Source organism: Schistocerca cancellata, chromosome 2 (assembly GCF_023864275.1).
Source record: "Schistocerca cancellata isolate TAMUIC-IGC-003103 chromosome 2, iqSchCanc2.1, whole genome shotgun sequence".
NCBI lineage: Eukaryota > Metazoa > Arthropoda > Insecta > Orthoptera > Acrididae > Schistocerca > Schistocerca cancellata.
In genome coordinates, this window is record NC_064627.1 from 778,758,314 (window position 1) to 778,773,871 (window position 15,558).

At 45.3% G+C, this 15,558-nt stretch overlaps 2 non-coding genes across 2 annotated transcripts; one reads left to right on the top strand and one right to left on the bottom strand.

The window, feature by feature from the left end:
- Window positions 1-4,145: 4,145 nt before the first annotated feature.
- Trnat-ugu (transfer RNA threonine (anticodon UGU)) lies at window positions 4,146-4,220 on the bottom strand. The gene has a single exon. It is a non-coding gene; the product is annotated as a tRNA-Thr (tRNA).
- A 462-nt stretch (window positions 4,221-4,682) lies between these two features.
- On the top strand, window positions 4,683-4,756 carry Trnat-ugu (transfer RNA threonine (anticodon UGU)). Its single transcript has one exon. It is a non-coding gene; the product is annotated as a tRNA-Thr (tRNA).
- The last annotated feature ends 10,802 nt before the right edge of the window (window positions 4,757-15,558 follow it).

A 15,558-nucleotide genomic window follows, 5' to 3' on the forward strand; every position in this document is an offset into this window, starting at 1 on the left:
TGTGCGTTTCTCCGAAGACGTCGTAGGTTAATTTCACAATTAGGAAAGTGCCCACCGCTTCCGATAACAAATGTAGCCCAATGAGGGCGACTTCATACCGTGTAGCCTCGGAAGCGTCAATCAGGCAGTCACACTGAACATCCGTTAAGTTCATCATGGTGATACAGGAGAGAGGAAGGGCAGTAGCACAATCATACCGCTGGGAAGAGCCCAAATCTGGCTCCTTAACTGCGAAACATTCTGAAATCGGGAGAAAAGAGTACACTAGTTTTCAGCTTAAAGTTTACATGCTATCATACATCGATTAAAATAAAAGTTACAAAAATGCAATTAATTAACCGCGCGGTCAGGGGCGTCTTGTCATGGTTCGCGCGGCTCCCCCAGTCGGAGGTGCGAGTCATTTCCTCGGACATGGGTGTGTGTGTGTTGTCCATAGTGTAAGCTAGAGTAAGTAGTGTGTAGACCTAGGGACCGATGATCTCAGCAGTTTGGTCCCATAAGATCTTACCCACAAATTTCCAATCAATGAATCCCCTGTAAGGTTGAGAGGAGCGAGAGAGAGAAATGCTAGCAATGGAGCATACCCCGTTACCTAGCCAGTAGGCTCACCTGTCCGTGCAATTAAGTGTTAACTCAAACGCTACTTTGGTTCGTTTTGTTCCTTTATGAAGTTACAGCTGTTGAGGTATATTATTTTCACATCTTTCGAGTTGTAACTACAGAGGATGTTTTTTGATAAATAGGATCTGAAGAAGACGCAAATGTAACTTCAAATTAGTTGTCAAAAGTAATAAGGGCTTGGAAAATACGGCTATGGTGTTCCATTACCAATATTTATAGTTTGAAAGGCTTTGTCCTAAAATTAACCTAGCCCAAAATTACTCTTTCTACAGAAGGAAAACAGTTAACTAATTTCTGTCTCTCCCTCTCATCTCGGGGACATACAGAAAATGGGAACCCAGGGTTTAATTTATAGCTTAATTCCCTAGTAAAAATAAATGTTGTATCAGAAAAGGAACCAGTTATACTTTCCCATGAAGCCACTTCTACATTCGCCCTGGCAAAAATTATTTAAGTAAACCACAGGAACCAAAATAATAAAGGTCAGACGGGATATGAATCCAAATTCTCTCGCATGAGAACCACATCGCAGAGTTCCGAAATACATCACAGTTTGGGTGTGTGGCGTTAAAATGTCTAGTGGTAATTTTACTAATCCGTGAATGACTTAAACAAGGATATTGGACGTGTCATACTATTACGATTTCACGATAAAAGACTTAATACAAGATTACAGGCATTTACATACTTACGTGTCTAGTTGGGGCAGCTAGGCAACGGAGGAGGCCTTAAGTACGAATCATCCTAACATCTGTCTGAAGTAATTTAGGGAAATGACGGGACACCTAAATCAGGATGTACAAAGCTGTTTCGTTAGTACATCCTTCCAGAAAACGTTATTAAAAATTCAGAGAGCTAGTGCTACAGTGTTTATCGTTTCTCCAACAACAATCAGTGCACGCACTACAACAGACTGTCAGCTGACGTCCCGACCAGTGCTAGTATTCTTACAAATTGGTCTGACAAGGTCTGCGGAGACAAGTAGTCTTACAACTGTTGAAGGAATCCTCCCGGCATTCGCCTGATGTGATTTAGAGAAACTACAGAATTTTTAAGAAATGCTTACACAATACACAGCTGTACTAGAATTTTATTTTTCAGTATCGATTTACGTCAATATCAGACCATTCACGGGCCATATTCAACTGCGTATTCTACAACTGTGGATGGTCTGAAACTCACTGAAACTGTTAAAAAAAACACCCTAGAGTTCTTTTCTTTTTATGCTGTTCTGCAGCCTCAATAAATCGTATGAAGTGCATAATTTACTTTCTCGTTGTATTACAATTTTTTACTTACGTTAGCTGATCTTATACGTTATCTTTCAAATATGATCTATTTTTGTTTTGTCATATTTGTGCATGGTTTTTACATTATCGAGATGTGTCAGATATACAGTTCGGTATTAAATTTATATCTTTGATGAAGATCGATTTATATTTTATGCAAAATTCAGGATTGTGTTTTGTTCTGAATTATCTGTCTTCAGTAAGAATTTTGTCGAAGTTTTCAATTAGTTGTTATTCCTATGTTCTATCTTTTCGTTTAAAGTATTGTATGGATTTTTATCTTTTTTCCCAAGTGTATGTAAATTTCTGTATCCTCAAAGATGCTGGTGTACCTTTCTTTCCGCCTCCATGAAGAATGGAGAGATCAATACTTATGTCTGCTGCAGATTGTCGATTTTCTCGAAAATGAATACTAAATGTGCAGATGATGTTTTCACTTTTCTGTGTGTGTTCTTTATAACTTGTAATATATTTTGTTCCTATCTGTCCGCTGTAGAACGTGTCACAGTACTGCATTTAATTTCAGATATATCTGACTGATCGTATTTTTGAGCTTGTCTGTTTTGCGTATTATGTGCATTCCTAGTTTACTCTCTGTGCTGAAGCTAATTTTAACATTAGCATTAGGAAATTTGTAATATTTTTTGAGGAATATTTCCCATATATGGTAGCACAGTCTACGTCTCATCAAGTCTGTATCTTCTGTATAAACAATATCTGTATAAATCGCGTGTCATTTTATCTGCGTTCGCCACATTCAGTTATCTGTGTTTGTGACATTCAGTTGTCATCTGACAGAGACCTACGAAGCCGAAAACCAGTTCGTGACCAAAACAATTATAATTTTGGAGGAAATTAGGAAGTGTTTCCTGTGTTATAGAGAACTGTATGTTCCACGGCAGTTACAGGCGATGCAGTTGTTCTGCCGTGTCAATGGCGAGCTCTAGAAGAAAGTGAAGGCGGTTCTCTCCAGGGCCGCTGACAGGAGGCGTGCCCAGGACACGTGGTGGAGCGACACGTGGACGCGTGGGCGGCTGCGGCCCTCTTTCTCGTTAACACCACCACCCCCGCCCCGGTAAGAGCGGCCAGACCCGGCTCGCTCTCACCGTGCGGACGAGAGCTCCTCTTCGAGTGCGTGCATCCGGCTCACGCACCGCCACGCACCACCGCGACACACGTGCGAGGCGACGCCGTCCGCGTCACTGCCAAGGCTCCCAGGCAGTGCCGCTATGCGAGCAAGGTCGCCGACCACGAAGATACAGGACCCCGAAATGCTGTTAACTTGTTGCCGCTTGTCCTTTGCCGTCTCAGACTAGTGCCAATACCAAGTTTTCAAAACTACAGGAGCTGTTAATAAATGGTTTGCACATACATAGTCATCATTTATGTCCATAAACGCTTCAGCGTTGTTTGCCAAAGTTCACAGATTTATGCTCCCTTCGGCCTTGATTCATCAAGCAGAGTTGTGCATCAAGTTTAAGCAGTGTACTCTCGAAAGATGTCGGGACAAACTTACTTCACCATGCCGTATGTTGTCCCTGTGCATTTTTTATGTAAATGCGTAATTGCACTTACTGCTTGGGTGTCGTTTCGATACACCCTCTATGTTTTGTAGTTATATGGCCACTAGGCTGTGGTCTAATACATGTTTCCGTGGTAAACGTTCCGAGGCCTAAGACTGGAGACATCCTCAGATGTCGTTAGTTGATTTTAGAACTCAGGTTCACACGGTCTAACTGTTCATACAACGTCCGTCCAAAAAGTTCCGAAACTTATTTTATTCCTGGCGTATGAGCAACGCCAGGGAATTAACTAAAGTGGCAACTGGAACTAACAACTGTAAACAACAGATCTGCATTCGATCAATTAGTTGTGAACAAGCAGTTTTGAGTAGTCGACGTGCAGCCATAGTGTGTCAACGTTGTGTCAGGAACTGCAACGGAGCATCATCTTTCTAACAAATGTTCAAGACACTTACCAGAATGTTTTGAAAAAGAGGAGAGAAGTGTGTAAAAAGTTTGTCCCGCGTACCTTGACTCCCGAATGAAACCAACGATGTGTGGACGCCTGCCGCGACTAGAGTGGAATGTATACGAAGACAGTAACTTGTACTCGAAAGAACAGTTACTGTTGATGACCGTTCAGCTTTCCCCTGGAATAAATGATGACTAACTGAAAACCTCTGCTGCTGACAGGTGTTGTTGATATACCTCGATGTGGACAGCTGAAAATGTGTGCCCCGACCGGGACTTGAACCCGGGATCTCCTGCTTACATGGCAGACGCTCTATCCATCTGAACCACCGAGTGCACAGATGAATAGCGCGACTGCAATGACTTAACCCATGCACGCTTCCCGTGAGACACACATTCCCAACTGTCCACAATTCTACATATGTGTTGTACCTTATAGACATTTGCCCAACCACTCGAGATATATCAACACCACCTGTCAGCAGCTGAGGTTTTCAGTTAGTCATCATTTATTCCAGGGAAAAGCTGCACGGTCATCAACAGTAACCGTTCTTTCGAGAACAAGTTACTGTCTTCGTGTATATAGTTAAAGGCTACCCAGCCATTGACCTTCGTCTGTGCGAATGCGCACAGGTTGCCCTAACTCTTACGGGTATCGCCAAAGCGTGCGCGAGTAATGAGTGGTTGGGCAAATGTCTATAAGGTACAACACATACGTAGAGTTGTGGACAGTTGGGAATGTGAGTCTCACGGGAAGCGTGCAAGGGATAAGTCCCTGCAGTCGCGCTATTAATCTGTGTCCCCGCTGGCTCAGATGGATAGAGCGTCTGCCATGTAAGCAGGAGATCCCGGGTTCGAGTCCCGGTCGGGGCACATTTTCAGCTGTCCACATCGAGGTATATCAACAACACCTGTCAGCAGCTGAGGTTTTCAGTTAGTCATCATTTATTTAGAGTGGAATGAACAATCCGGACAATTATTTATTCCAAAAATCATTACGAGTGACGAGGCTAGTGTTATTATTACGATACTACCACAAAACGACGAAGTTCAGAAATTCACTTGAAGGGTCAACGCTTTGACGACAAAACCGACCTTCAAGTCAACGTGACGAAGAGTTGAACGACATCCCAACGAATGACTTTTCTGACAGTTTCACGTGCCCATACGAACTTGCTGTACATTGCACTCAAGTAATGGGAGACTATGTGGAACTGCTGAAGTCTTACAACCCTCATATTAAGTTTTCTCTATTCTTTATTACTCTAGTATTTTTGGATTGACGGGTTACGTAGCGGTACAATGCTGAAGGCATGATGTTCACCCGGCGCTCGTCAAAGATCACAGAGCCGTCGGCGTATGTTACAGAGCTTGTATACAGAAGAGTCATTGCCGTTTGCTTTGTTTATCACTGAGTTTGTTAACTTATCCGGTCTCAGTCCTTCTCCTTTTCTGTTAAAGTTGTTTTTTGTATTTTCTAATTTCTATCGATACACAGTGCACTCTAGCATATTAAGGCCTGGACTTCGATAAAACGAAGTACTACAGGATCATGCATTGGAACCCAGGACCCACGAAATTTCCAACAAGATAGCTCTGAACATTATACACGGTGTTTCCGTAAGAGCCTGAAAAAATTTAACAAGACATAGGGGATGCTCTACTGAACTATTTGAGGTAGGGAACGTGGGATTGGAGAAGCCAGCTTAAGGAGATAGCAGAAATAAAATCATATTACTGTGAACTTTTTTATTTACATTAGTTACAGTGCACTGCAAATACAATCACTGACGCAATGAACGTACCACGTGTACTGTATCTTACAAAATATGCTGAGGCTGACGACCATCAACCTCAATGGAAGCGTGACATCGGCGAACAAGATTCTGACGCACCCTGACAAATATCCCTGGTGTGCTTCGAATAACATCACAGGCAGCTACAGTTCTGGCAATTAATTCCGTCTCCGTATCCACTGGGGTCTCATACACAAGTAACTGCAGATATCCCATATGAAATAATCAAGGGGATTCAGGTCAGCTGACCTCGCAGGCCATGGAACAGGATCTCCCCTTCCAGTCCAGCGACCAGGAAATACTGTACCGGTACTGCTCCGTCGTATTCTGCTGTACGTCGCAGAATAGCACTGAGTAATGAATGGATCTGTTTTTGATTCACAGCACGTTCTGCCATGGGACAATGTAAATACGATACAACAGACCCACCTTACGGAAAAGTAAAGTAAACAAATCCCGCATCATGACTCCATAGTCACTACGCTCCTTCCCTTTGTCTCCTTGCAGGAAAAAAAAATGTACATGTAAATAATTAGCACAGAACACGCAAAGTTGTAAGCATGTTAGTTGTAAATAAGCTGGAAAACACTAATGCTACACAAAGCGGTAGCCATGTTTACTTCTATTTCTCCTTAAGCTTCTCCCACCCCATGTTCTCTACCTCAAATTGTTAAGTCTTGTTACGTTTTTGCAGGCTCTTTTAGAAACACCTTGTATAGATTCGTTTGTATGAAAGACATCACGAGCGCAAGCATACTTCTCTGCTGGAAGGTAATTGGCTGTTAGGACCAGCCAGGTAATGGTAGCGTAACGGAAACAATTTACGTCCATAAATTTTCTTGCCGCGTAATCGGCACGAGAGCAAGTTAAAGAAATTAGAGCTTATGGAGAAGGGTAAAGGCAGTACCTCTTTCCGCTAACCAACCGCAAATGAAATAGCGTGGGAGAAAATAATTCTAATCTTCGCACATCCATCTTCTGGCGGATGCTGGGAACAGCCCTTGTTGAATCTCGTGTACGGTACCGATAACACAGTTACCCCCATTTACTTTTTTTAAAAGTACAACCGGTTCAGATGTTACGATACACTATCCCGAAGGGCTCCTATGACTCTGGATGGTCGGATGATCACGTTGATATCGGGAGTCATCGCCCTGAGTTTTGTAGAAGGTACGAAATACATCGGCGGCCTCAAAACTTCCTTGTCTGTGGTAGGTATGGCGGCAGCACATCAACTCTAAGGATTTCCCACCAATTTTTTATTTTTATTTTGCACGTCTAGTTCCGTAAAAATCGAGGAGCAAATGTCCATGGTCGTGGAACGAATCAAAAATGTTCAAATGTGTGTGAAATCTTATGGGACTTAACTGCTCAGGTCATCAGTCCCTAAGCTTACACACGACTTAACCTAAATTATCCTAAGGACAAACACAGACAGCCATGCCGAGGGAGGACTCGAACCTCCGCCGGGACTAGCCGCACAGTCCACGACTCCAGCGCCTAAGACCGCTCGGCTAATCCCACGCGGCCGGAACGAATCAAAATGGCTCTAAGCACTATGGGACTTAACATCTGAGGTCATCAGTCCCCTAGACTTTGAATTACTTAAACCTAACTAACCTAAAGACATCACACACAGCCATGCCCGAGGCAGGACTCGAATCTGCGACCGTAGCAGCAGCGCGGTTCCAGACTGAAGCGCCTAGAAGCGCTCGGCCACAGCGGCCGACCGTGGAACGAATCAATACACGAAATGAAGATCAGAAAAGTTAATAATACATCAAACAAAATTTCTATGACGCGTTCCAGCATCAACACTGACGGCGAATCTAGCTACGATGCAACGCTGCGCAATTATTTTGTACATTGAGCTGTATATTAGCTGAGTTGAACTGATGCGCCAAACACACACACACACACACACACACACACACACACACACACACACACACACTCACTCCAGAGGTGATAATAAGTTCCGCGGACGCCGATGTTTTTGAAAGTATGGCCATAGTTACGACATCGACGTGATCAGTCAATGTCATAGATGGGCAGGAAGTTGGTGTTCTGTAATACCGATACCGGCTGCTTATAAAGAAGACCAGTAATGACAGCTCATGTTGTTATCGTTACTAACTATAAGATAAAATGATTCTAGTACGGCCGGCCGGAGTGGCCGAGCGGTTCGATGCGCTACAGTTTGGAACCGCGCGACCGCTACGGTCGCAGGTTCGAATCCTGCCTCGGGCATGAATGTGTGTGATGTCCTTAGGTTAGTTAGGTTTAAGTAGTACTAAGTTCTAGGGGACTGATGACCTAAGATGTTAAGTCCCATAGTGCTCAGAGCCATTTGAACCATTTTTTTGATTCTAGTACGCCATGTTGCCTCGGATGCACACCGAGCCGTGACTTGCGGGTATAGGTGCAGAAATTTTGAATTACTGCTATTAGCAATGCACGCGACGCCTGCCCACACTCTGATCTCAATTACCTACACTGAAGAATTATCCTAAATACTCTGGACGCGCAGCCCGCCTGAAGCGCGTCGATGATAAAGACTTGCATCAGGCCGTCGAGTGTCACGAAATGGTAGTGATGGGAGTCTGACACACAGCAGAGAAAGTGTCTGCCACCTCTTCAGATCCTTCACGAAGTTCCCGGAATCGTTTGGACGGGTACGTTGCGGCTGGACGTATAGCGAGCAATACATTGCCAGGTGGCAGTGGAGGCGTGAACGGTGACTGTTTCATGTAATTCGGAGTGGGAGAAAAGCGGCAATCATCTCCGGCCAGACGACGATTAACGGGGTTCCATCCGCCTGTCCGGAAACCGAAGATGATGGACGACGCTGCCACAGAAGCTGGGAGGAGGAGAAATCACGGCCGATACCGTGGTCGCCGGTCCGCATTAAGCCATTACGCTGGCGCCACGGTTTTACATAACGACTGTTAACGAGGCGGTCGCGGCGTGGCCATTCCTCCGCGTCCGCTGACTTCCCATTACTTCCTCCTTAAAGCCCTGCTCTTACCTCCGAAGGCAGTAGTTAGTTGTGCGCTCAGGAAGCACAGTGTCTGCAATTAGATTATCTTGGTTGTAATTGGCATACCGTACGATTCGCAGAGGTATCTCCCAACAGTTCTAGAACGCCTACCAGCATCAAGCGAAACAAACACAGACGGCGATTCTAGCTACCACACAACGCCGTGTAATTATTTTGAATATGAAGCTGCGTGTTAGTAACTTAACCGCGTGGGTTACGAGATTAGTTCAGATTGGTGAGGCATTTTAGCGCAAATGCCCTGTGAACCGACGTTGTCGGATGCCTGAGAGCTTCCCACAGGAGTCGACGCAAGGAACTGTCAATTATCAGCCGGCGACTAATTAAAACTTTCTTTCGCTTACACCATAGTTCCGCAGCGATCGCAGGGTCGGCGTGGTTACAACAGATTGGCAATGTTAGTGTGAGGGATGGTCGGATGCACTTCCTGCCGCCACCCCGCACCCCGCAGGACGGAATCACTGTACCCCAACTGTCTGCGTCTAGTGTAAATCGTGAAATAGTGCGGACGTGTTTCAAATGTCTGCGACGCGTATAACTGAGGCGGAAAGTGGGGACCAGCCGGGTATTCACCTAGCGGGATGTGCAAAACCGCCTAAAAACCACATCCAGGCTGGCCGGCACACCGGCCTTCGTCGTTAACCAGCCGGGCGGATTCGAACCGGGGACGGCGCGCTTACCCGACTCCAGGAAGCGGCGCGTTAGCGCGCTCGGCTACCCTGACGGGTAATAATTAAAACAAAACTAATATATAATTTTGCAGAGAGCCGCAGGAAGCTTTGTGGCGAGCTGAACAAGGCAGCGGAACTGGATTCGAATTGAGACCCTTGCCTGCAACTGTCTTACTAGCTCAGCTATTTCTATATTTGCAACATACACCCCGCATCACAGAAATAACATATTTTCTTCACATTATTCCATTCGATAAATTTTATGGCAAATCGTCGAGAGACACCTTAATCGCAGTAGACACTGTTTCATCAAAGTATACGAGCAGAACTGTTTATTGGCAGAACGACTCTCTTCGTTCACACGCAAGAGAAGCGCGTGTAGCTCAGTTGCCTGTAGGTTCGCCACAGCTGTAGGCATGAGACTAAACATTGTGTACGCTATGGCATACGGAAGGAATATAGGGGTTTAATGTCCATCTACACAGACTCCATTAGAGACGGAGAGCAAGCACGGACTACATCAAGGATGGGAAGGAAATCGACCGTGCCACTTCAAAGGAACTATGCCGGCATTCGCCTGGAGCGGTTTAGGAAAGTAGCGGACATCTGGATGACCGAACGCAGATCTGAACCATCGTCCTCCCGAAGTCGAGTCCAGTGTCTTAGCCACTGCGCCACCTCACTTGGTTATGCTGGTGCGGGAAAGGACTAAAGACGTACTCACTCCTTCAGGCCACGAGTGGCCTACCGGGACCATCCGACCGCCGTGTCATCCTCAGTGCAGGATGCGGATAGGAGGGGCGTGGGGACTCCCGGTCGTTATGATTGTATTCCTGACCGAAGCCTCTACTAATCGGTCGAGTAGCTCCTCAATTGGCATCACGAGGCCGAGTGCACCCCGAAAAATGGCAACAGCGCATGGCGGCCGACCACGCCCGACAGCGCTTAACTTCGGTGATCTCACGGGAACCGATGTATCCACTGCGGCAAGGCCGTTGCTCGGACTAAAGACGCAGGCACCAAAAATCCGATTCTTATTGCTAATTATTAACAAAAGCCGACAAGTATTAAAGATACGTATTTCGGTGAGGTTCTATTTGTTTATTTCCCCTGCCACTACAGTATTCGAAAAATATGTCACTGTTAACGAAAACGACAGACTTTCGTGACATGAAACGATAGTCCTCTGGTGCGCACGGAGATGCACAAACTTTAAGTAAAGTGTGTAGTATTACAACAAAACAGAAACGCATAGTCGTTACTCAGATACGAAAGGACTTCAAGAAGTAAGTCAACGTTATGATGGCAGGCCAGTTAACTGTACTGATTGCTGCACTACGTATCAAAGGACAAACATACATGACACTATAGTTACCAAATCTCTAGAAACAGCGGTCGGAACGTTCAACTAGTCGATCAGTTTCTCGACGATAGAAATCCGCTCTTTGGTCACTAACCTATCCGAGAACCGCTGAGCGAACGTGCTCATCGTTATAAAATTTCTTTCAACGCAAATGTTCTTCCAGCTTAGAGGGAAGATGAAAATCGCATCGCGCAAGACCTAGTCTTCTCGATCTGCGTCACCCTTGTCTTTGTGGCTTTGGTCAAATTGTTGGCACCACTTCACTACGGCTTGAGGCGACATGGAAGTTGGCCCGTATACCTCCAGAATTTCACGGTGGACCTGTACGCAATTTACGAGGTGTGTTCAAAAAATCCGGAACTTTGTCCACAAAATTTTTCTACGCTTTCTTTTTACTTATAGTGCATGGTCTTGTTCGAAACACTCTCCTCCACAATTTATACACCGCTCCCAACGCCTGTACCACTTCCGGAAGCAGTCTTGGTAAGCCTCTTGCTGGATCGTGCGAAGCACCGTCTGCGAATTTTCTTTCATCCCGTCTATAGTTGCAAATCACCGTCCTTTCAACGGGGTTTTCAACTTTGGGAATAAAAATAAAGTCCGCAGGAGTCAGATCTGGAGAGTACGGTGGATGAGGCAACAAAGTGATTTCACTTTTTGTGCAATATTCATGCACCAACAGGGAAGAATGTGCGACAGTGTTATCGTGATGCAACAATCATGAATTGTCTCGCCGCATCTGATGCCGTTTCCTACTCACATTTTCTCGCAGGCGCCGCAATACGTCCCGACAGTACCGTCGATTAACAGTTTATCCTCGTGGCACAAATCCGTGGTGAAATAATCCTTCGCTAAACGTCGAAGGGTGTCCTGAACGAGGGCCCTCTTTAACTTTCGACAGCCCATTTTTAAACCGCGTAACACCAAGTTTGGCTTAAGCACTCATCACCGTAGGCTTCCTGCAGCCTTTGGTGGGTCTCTGTACCTGCCATCTCCAAACTCGCAAACCGTGCGACACAACGTTCTACTCAATACAGCACTGCAGCACTGAACGATAACTAATGGACGTACAACAATGAAACTTGCGGCAGTTACATATTAAAGACAGACGTGTACAGGGATGCCAACGGCAATTCACTCCAACACACCATTGACACAAAATTACTAACGTTTCGGAATTTTTTGAAGGGACCTCGTAGATGTTTTGACCAAAAGAATAAGACTGTCTCGCGTACTTCAACTTCGGAATACGTTTCGAATTGGCGCGACACTTCTCTCGCGCCTTACTGACGAAGCGCCACACTTGTTGCGCAAGAGTCTTAGCATGGGGCTTCGAAGCCCCTACGTACGATCCTAACAACAAATCCTTATCGCGTCTAGTGTTGTATGACTGCGTTGTTTATTGTGATACCAGTGCTAAGTTCACAGGCAAATAACTTAGATATCAGTATTAGATGTCATTGTACTTATTATTAATTAATACTTGAAGAATTCCCGTAAATGTTTTGAACGGAACATTACCACCACTGCTTGAACTTTACTGCCACTCGCGCAATACGCGCTGTCGAATGAATACGGTATCTGCAAACAATGTACGACATTTGTGCCACAGTTTATCAGCAAAAACTACTTATTTATTTATTTTTCATGAGTGGCCAGGCTGCAGAGGGCAATGCAGTTGACATCGAGCTGTAAGTAGCAAGCAACTGTTCGAGATAGCGACTCATTGAGGTAGGTATGGACTCCTTACCAATAATTCACCTGATGAACGGAGTTGCGAGCACAGAATGGCTGCTGCTACTGCAGTATCACGTTTAACTATAAGGGATGCTGTAGTAGCCGCATCCTTTGTGGAATCTGCGCAGAGATCGGCCACATGCCGTGCTCTTCGGCCCCGGCACCTGCAGTACTTACTCATCGACGGATATAAAGAAGGACGCAAACCCGCCACACCTGTCTCTTCGAGGAGCCGACCAGCACCGCAGAGTTTGCCGCTCCTATACTCCCATATACTGTTCCAAACTACTGTGGTCGCAGTAGGACCTATTACATAATACCGACTTCTGGTCCGATGTTCTATCTTAAACTTCCCATTACGCCAACTGCCTGACTTTATTCCAAATGTCACGGTGTTCTTACTGACGTTGCTTTCCCCAGTTAGGTCTTCCTCCACCAAGCAGAAGTAGGTTTTTTTACTCTTCTATTCGCTACCTTAGTAGGGTGCAGTAGCAAGGGACTGGACACGTGTTCGAGAGGCTCGCGGTTCAAGTCTCCGTCCAGCCAGCAAGAAAATGGTTCAAATGGCTCTGAGCACTATGGGACTTAACATCTGAGGTCATCAGTCCCCTAGAACCTAGAACTTCTTAAACCTAAGTAACCTAAGGACATCACACACACCCATGTCGGAGGCAGGATTAGAACCTGCGACTGTAGCAGTCGCACGGTTCCAAACTAAGGCCAGCCAGATCTGGGTTTTCTGTAATTTCACTAAATCTGTTAAGGCGAATTCCGGGATGTCTCCTTTCAGAATAACAGTGCAGAATGACTTCTCCATCCTTGCCAAGTTCGAGTTTGTTTAGTTAAATGAATTGTTGTAGTCCACCTCGAAACTGTCTTTTTTACTTTTTAGAGGATGCAGTAGTAGTCATTAAAATGCATTCATTCCCTGTGTATTGTCGGTTTTCACATTCGGCGGTAAGAATGTTAGACGCGGATCCATATTTTGGCTGTTGTGAGGGTCACAGTTTGTTCACGATTTCGGGTGATTTTCAAAATATTTCATCTTTGGTGTCTCTGTTGGCGGAGAGGAAATGGTATACAGAACACTCTCACTGTACGTTACCCACCTCCGCAATATGTCCCCCCTCCACCCAATCTTTTCTACAGATGTAACTTGCAATTACCCCAAGATTTAACCTGTCACGTACGCCTAGGATTTTAATTACGATAACGATGAAATATTTAATATGGTTTTTCATAATAGTACATTTTTGTGACTGCTTCGAACATCATTATAGCATAGCTTCAATGAAATAGAAATTCAGAGAAATGCATCATTTGAAAAGTGCCCGTCGCAAAATTTGACACTTACGTGCGACATGTAATTGATTTAAGAATTACCCGAATAATAAGAAACTTCCACGATTTGGAGGAGTCACAATTTACACGATATAAAATCGAAATATGCTCTAGCATTTATAAGTATTTCACTTGGCACGACGATTGTGAATACAGGTCTACAGAATGTTTGTATTGAAGCGTGTAAAAGGGGAAACGGCGTTTCTTTCGGTCGTTTCCCCCAAAGTTTCGAAAAAGTTAATCTTCCCATTATCGTTGACTTGGTGGAAGGTCTTTCTCTTTCCTGCCTTACTCAGCTTCCTTGGATCCACGGATGTAGGGGTTTGTTGTTGGTAGCAGGGACGGTGTACCTGTGCATGGGCACGCCTAGTTGTCTGAAATGTTTTCTGCAGCCAGTCAGCCAATATGCGCATCTGACTATTATTTCTTCTGGCCAAAACGTTTGCAAACTGAAAAAGTAAAGTGTTCTTTGGAGGAGATCATGACATGACTCTACCCTTGCATCCGCGCCGGCCGGTGTGGCCGTGCGGTTCTAAGCGCGTCAGTTTGGAACCGCGTGACCGCTACGGTCGCAGGTTCGAATCCTGCCTCGGGCATGGATGTGTGTGATGTCTTTAGGTTAGTTAGGTTTAAGTAGTTCTAAGTTCTAGGGGACTGATGACCTCAGTAGTTAAGTCCCATGGTGCTCAGAGCCATTTGAACCAACCTTGCATCCGCACCGGAGTCAGACGGGCACTTTAAAGACGAAAACCAATCAAAAACTAAACATCGTTCAGAGAGCAATTGAGACAAGCATATTGGGAATTAAGCATATTGCGGATTACTAAGCGAGACAGAGAGACACGGAAACAAAGGCAATGATGAGAGAACAGATTGGAGGGAAGACGTAATTATGATTGTAGGTGGGCGAGACACGTAGCAGGCCAACAGCGGATGGGCCAAGGAAATTCATCGCTGTATTCGATGTTATAAGAAAAGACCGAGATGATGTAAAGAAAGGTGGATAAGATGGGTACTGATCGACATTGTAAAACATGCTAGAGCAACATAGATGCTTATTGTTGGGAATATAATGGATGGAAAAAGCTATAGGAGGCCTCTTATACAGCAATGGGTGTCTAATGATTCTGGGTACACCTTGTTATCACTGCTGCATTAGCTTGCAAAAAAATGGTTCAAATGGCTCTGAGCACGATGGGACTCAACTGCTGTGGTCATAAGTCCCCTAGAACTTAGAACTACTTAAACCTAACTAACCTAAGGACAGCACACAACACCCAGCCATCACGAGGCAGAGAAAATCCCTGACCCCGCCGGGAATCGAACCCGGGAACCCGGGCGTGGGAAGCGAGAACGCTACCGCACGACCACGAGATGCGGGCTTAGCTTGCAAAAACCAACAGATATCTTCTGACGCGTTTCGGGTGAAGACTGTCGTCAGAAAATCTGTCAAATAAGTTACTTGCCGTGAAAGTACAGGCACAACGTGTACATGATCTTACGAGTAAAAATATTTAAAAACAATCACAACTCCGCTATCGGCCACTTTCTGGTCTGCCGCACGCTCCGTCAGTTCCGCCGCCGCGTTTCCTGCAGCCGCCACCGTGGCACGCGTGCGTTGCCACGAACGATTACGCTGCTGCCAATGAGATGCAAGCATCCCTTCCCCGGAGCTCCAGGAGCGAGTATAATTAAGTTCGAACATTCAT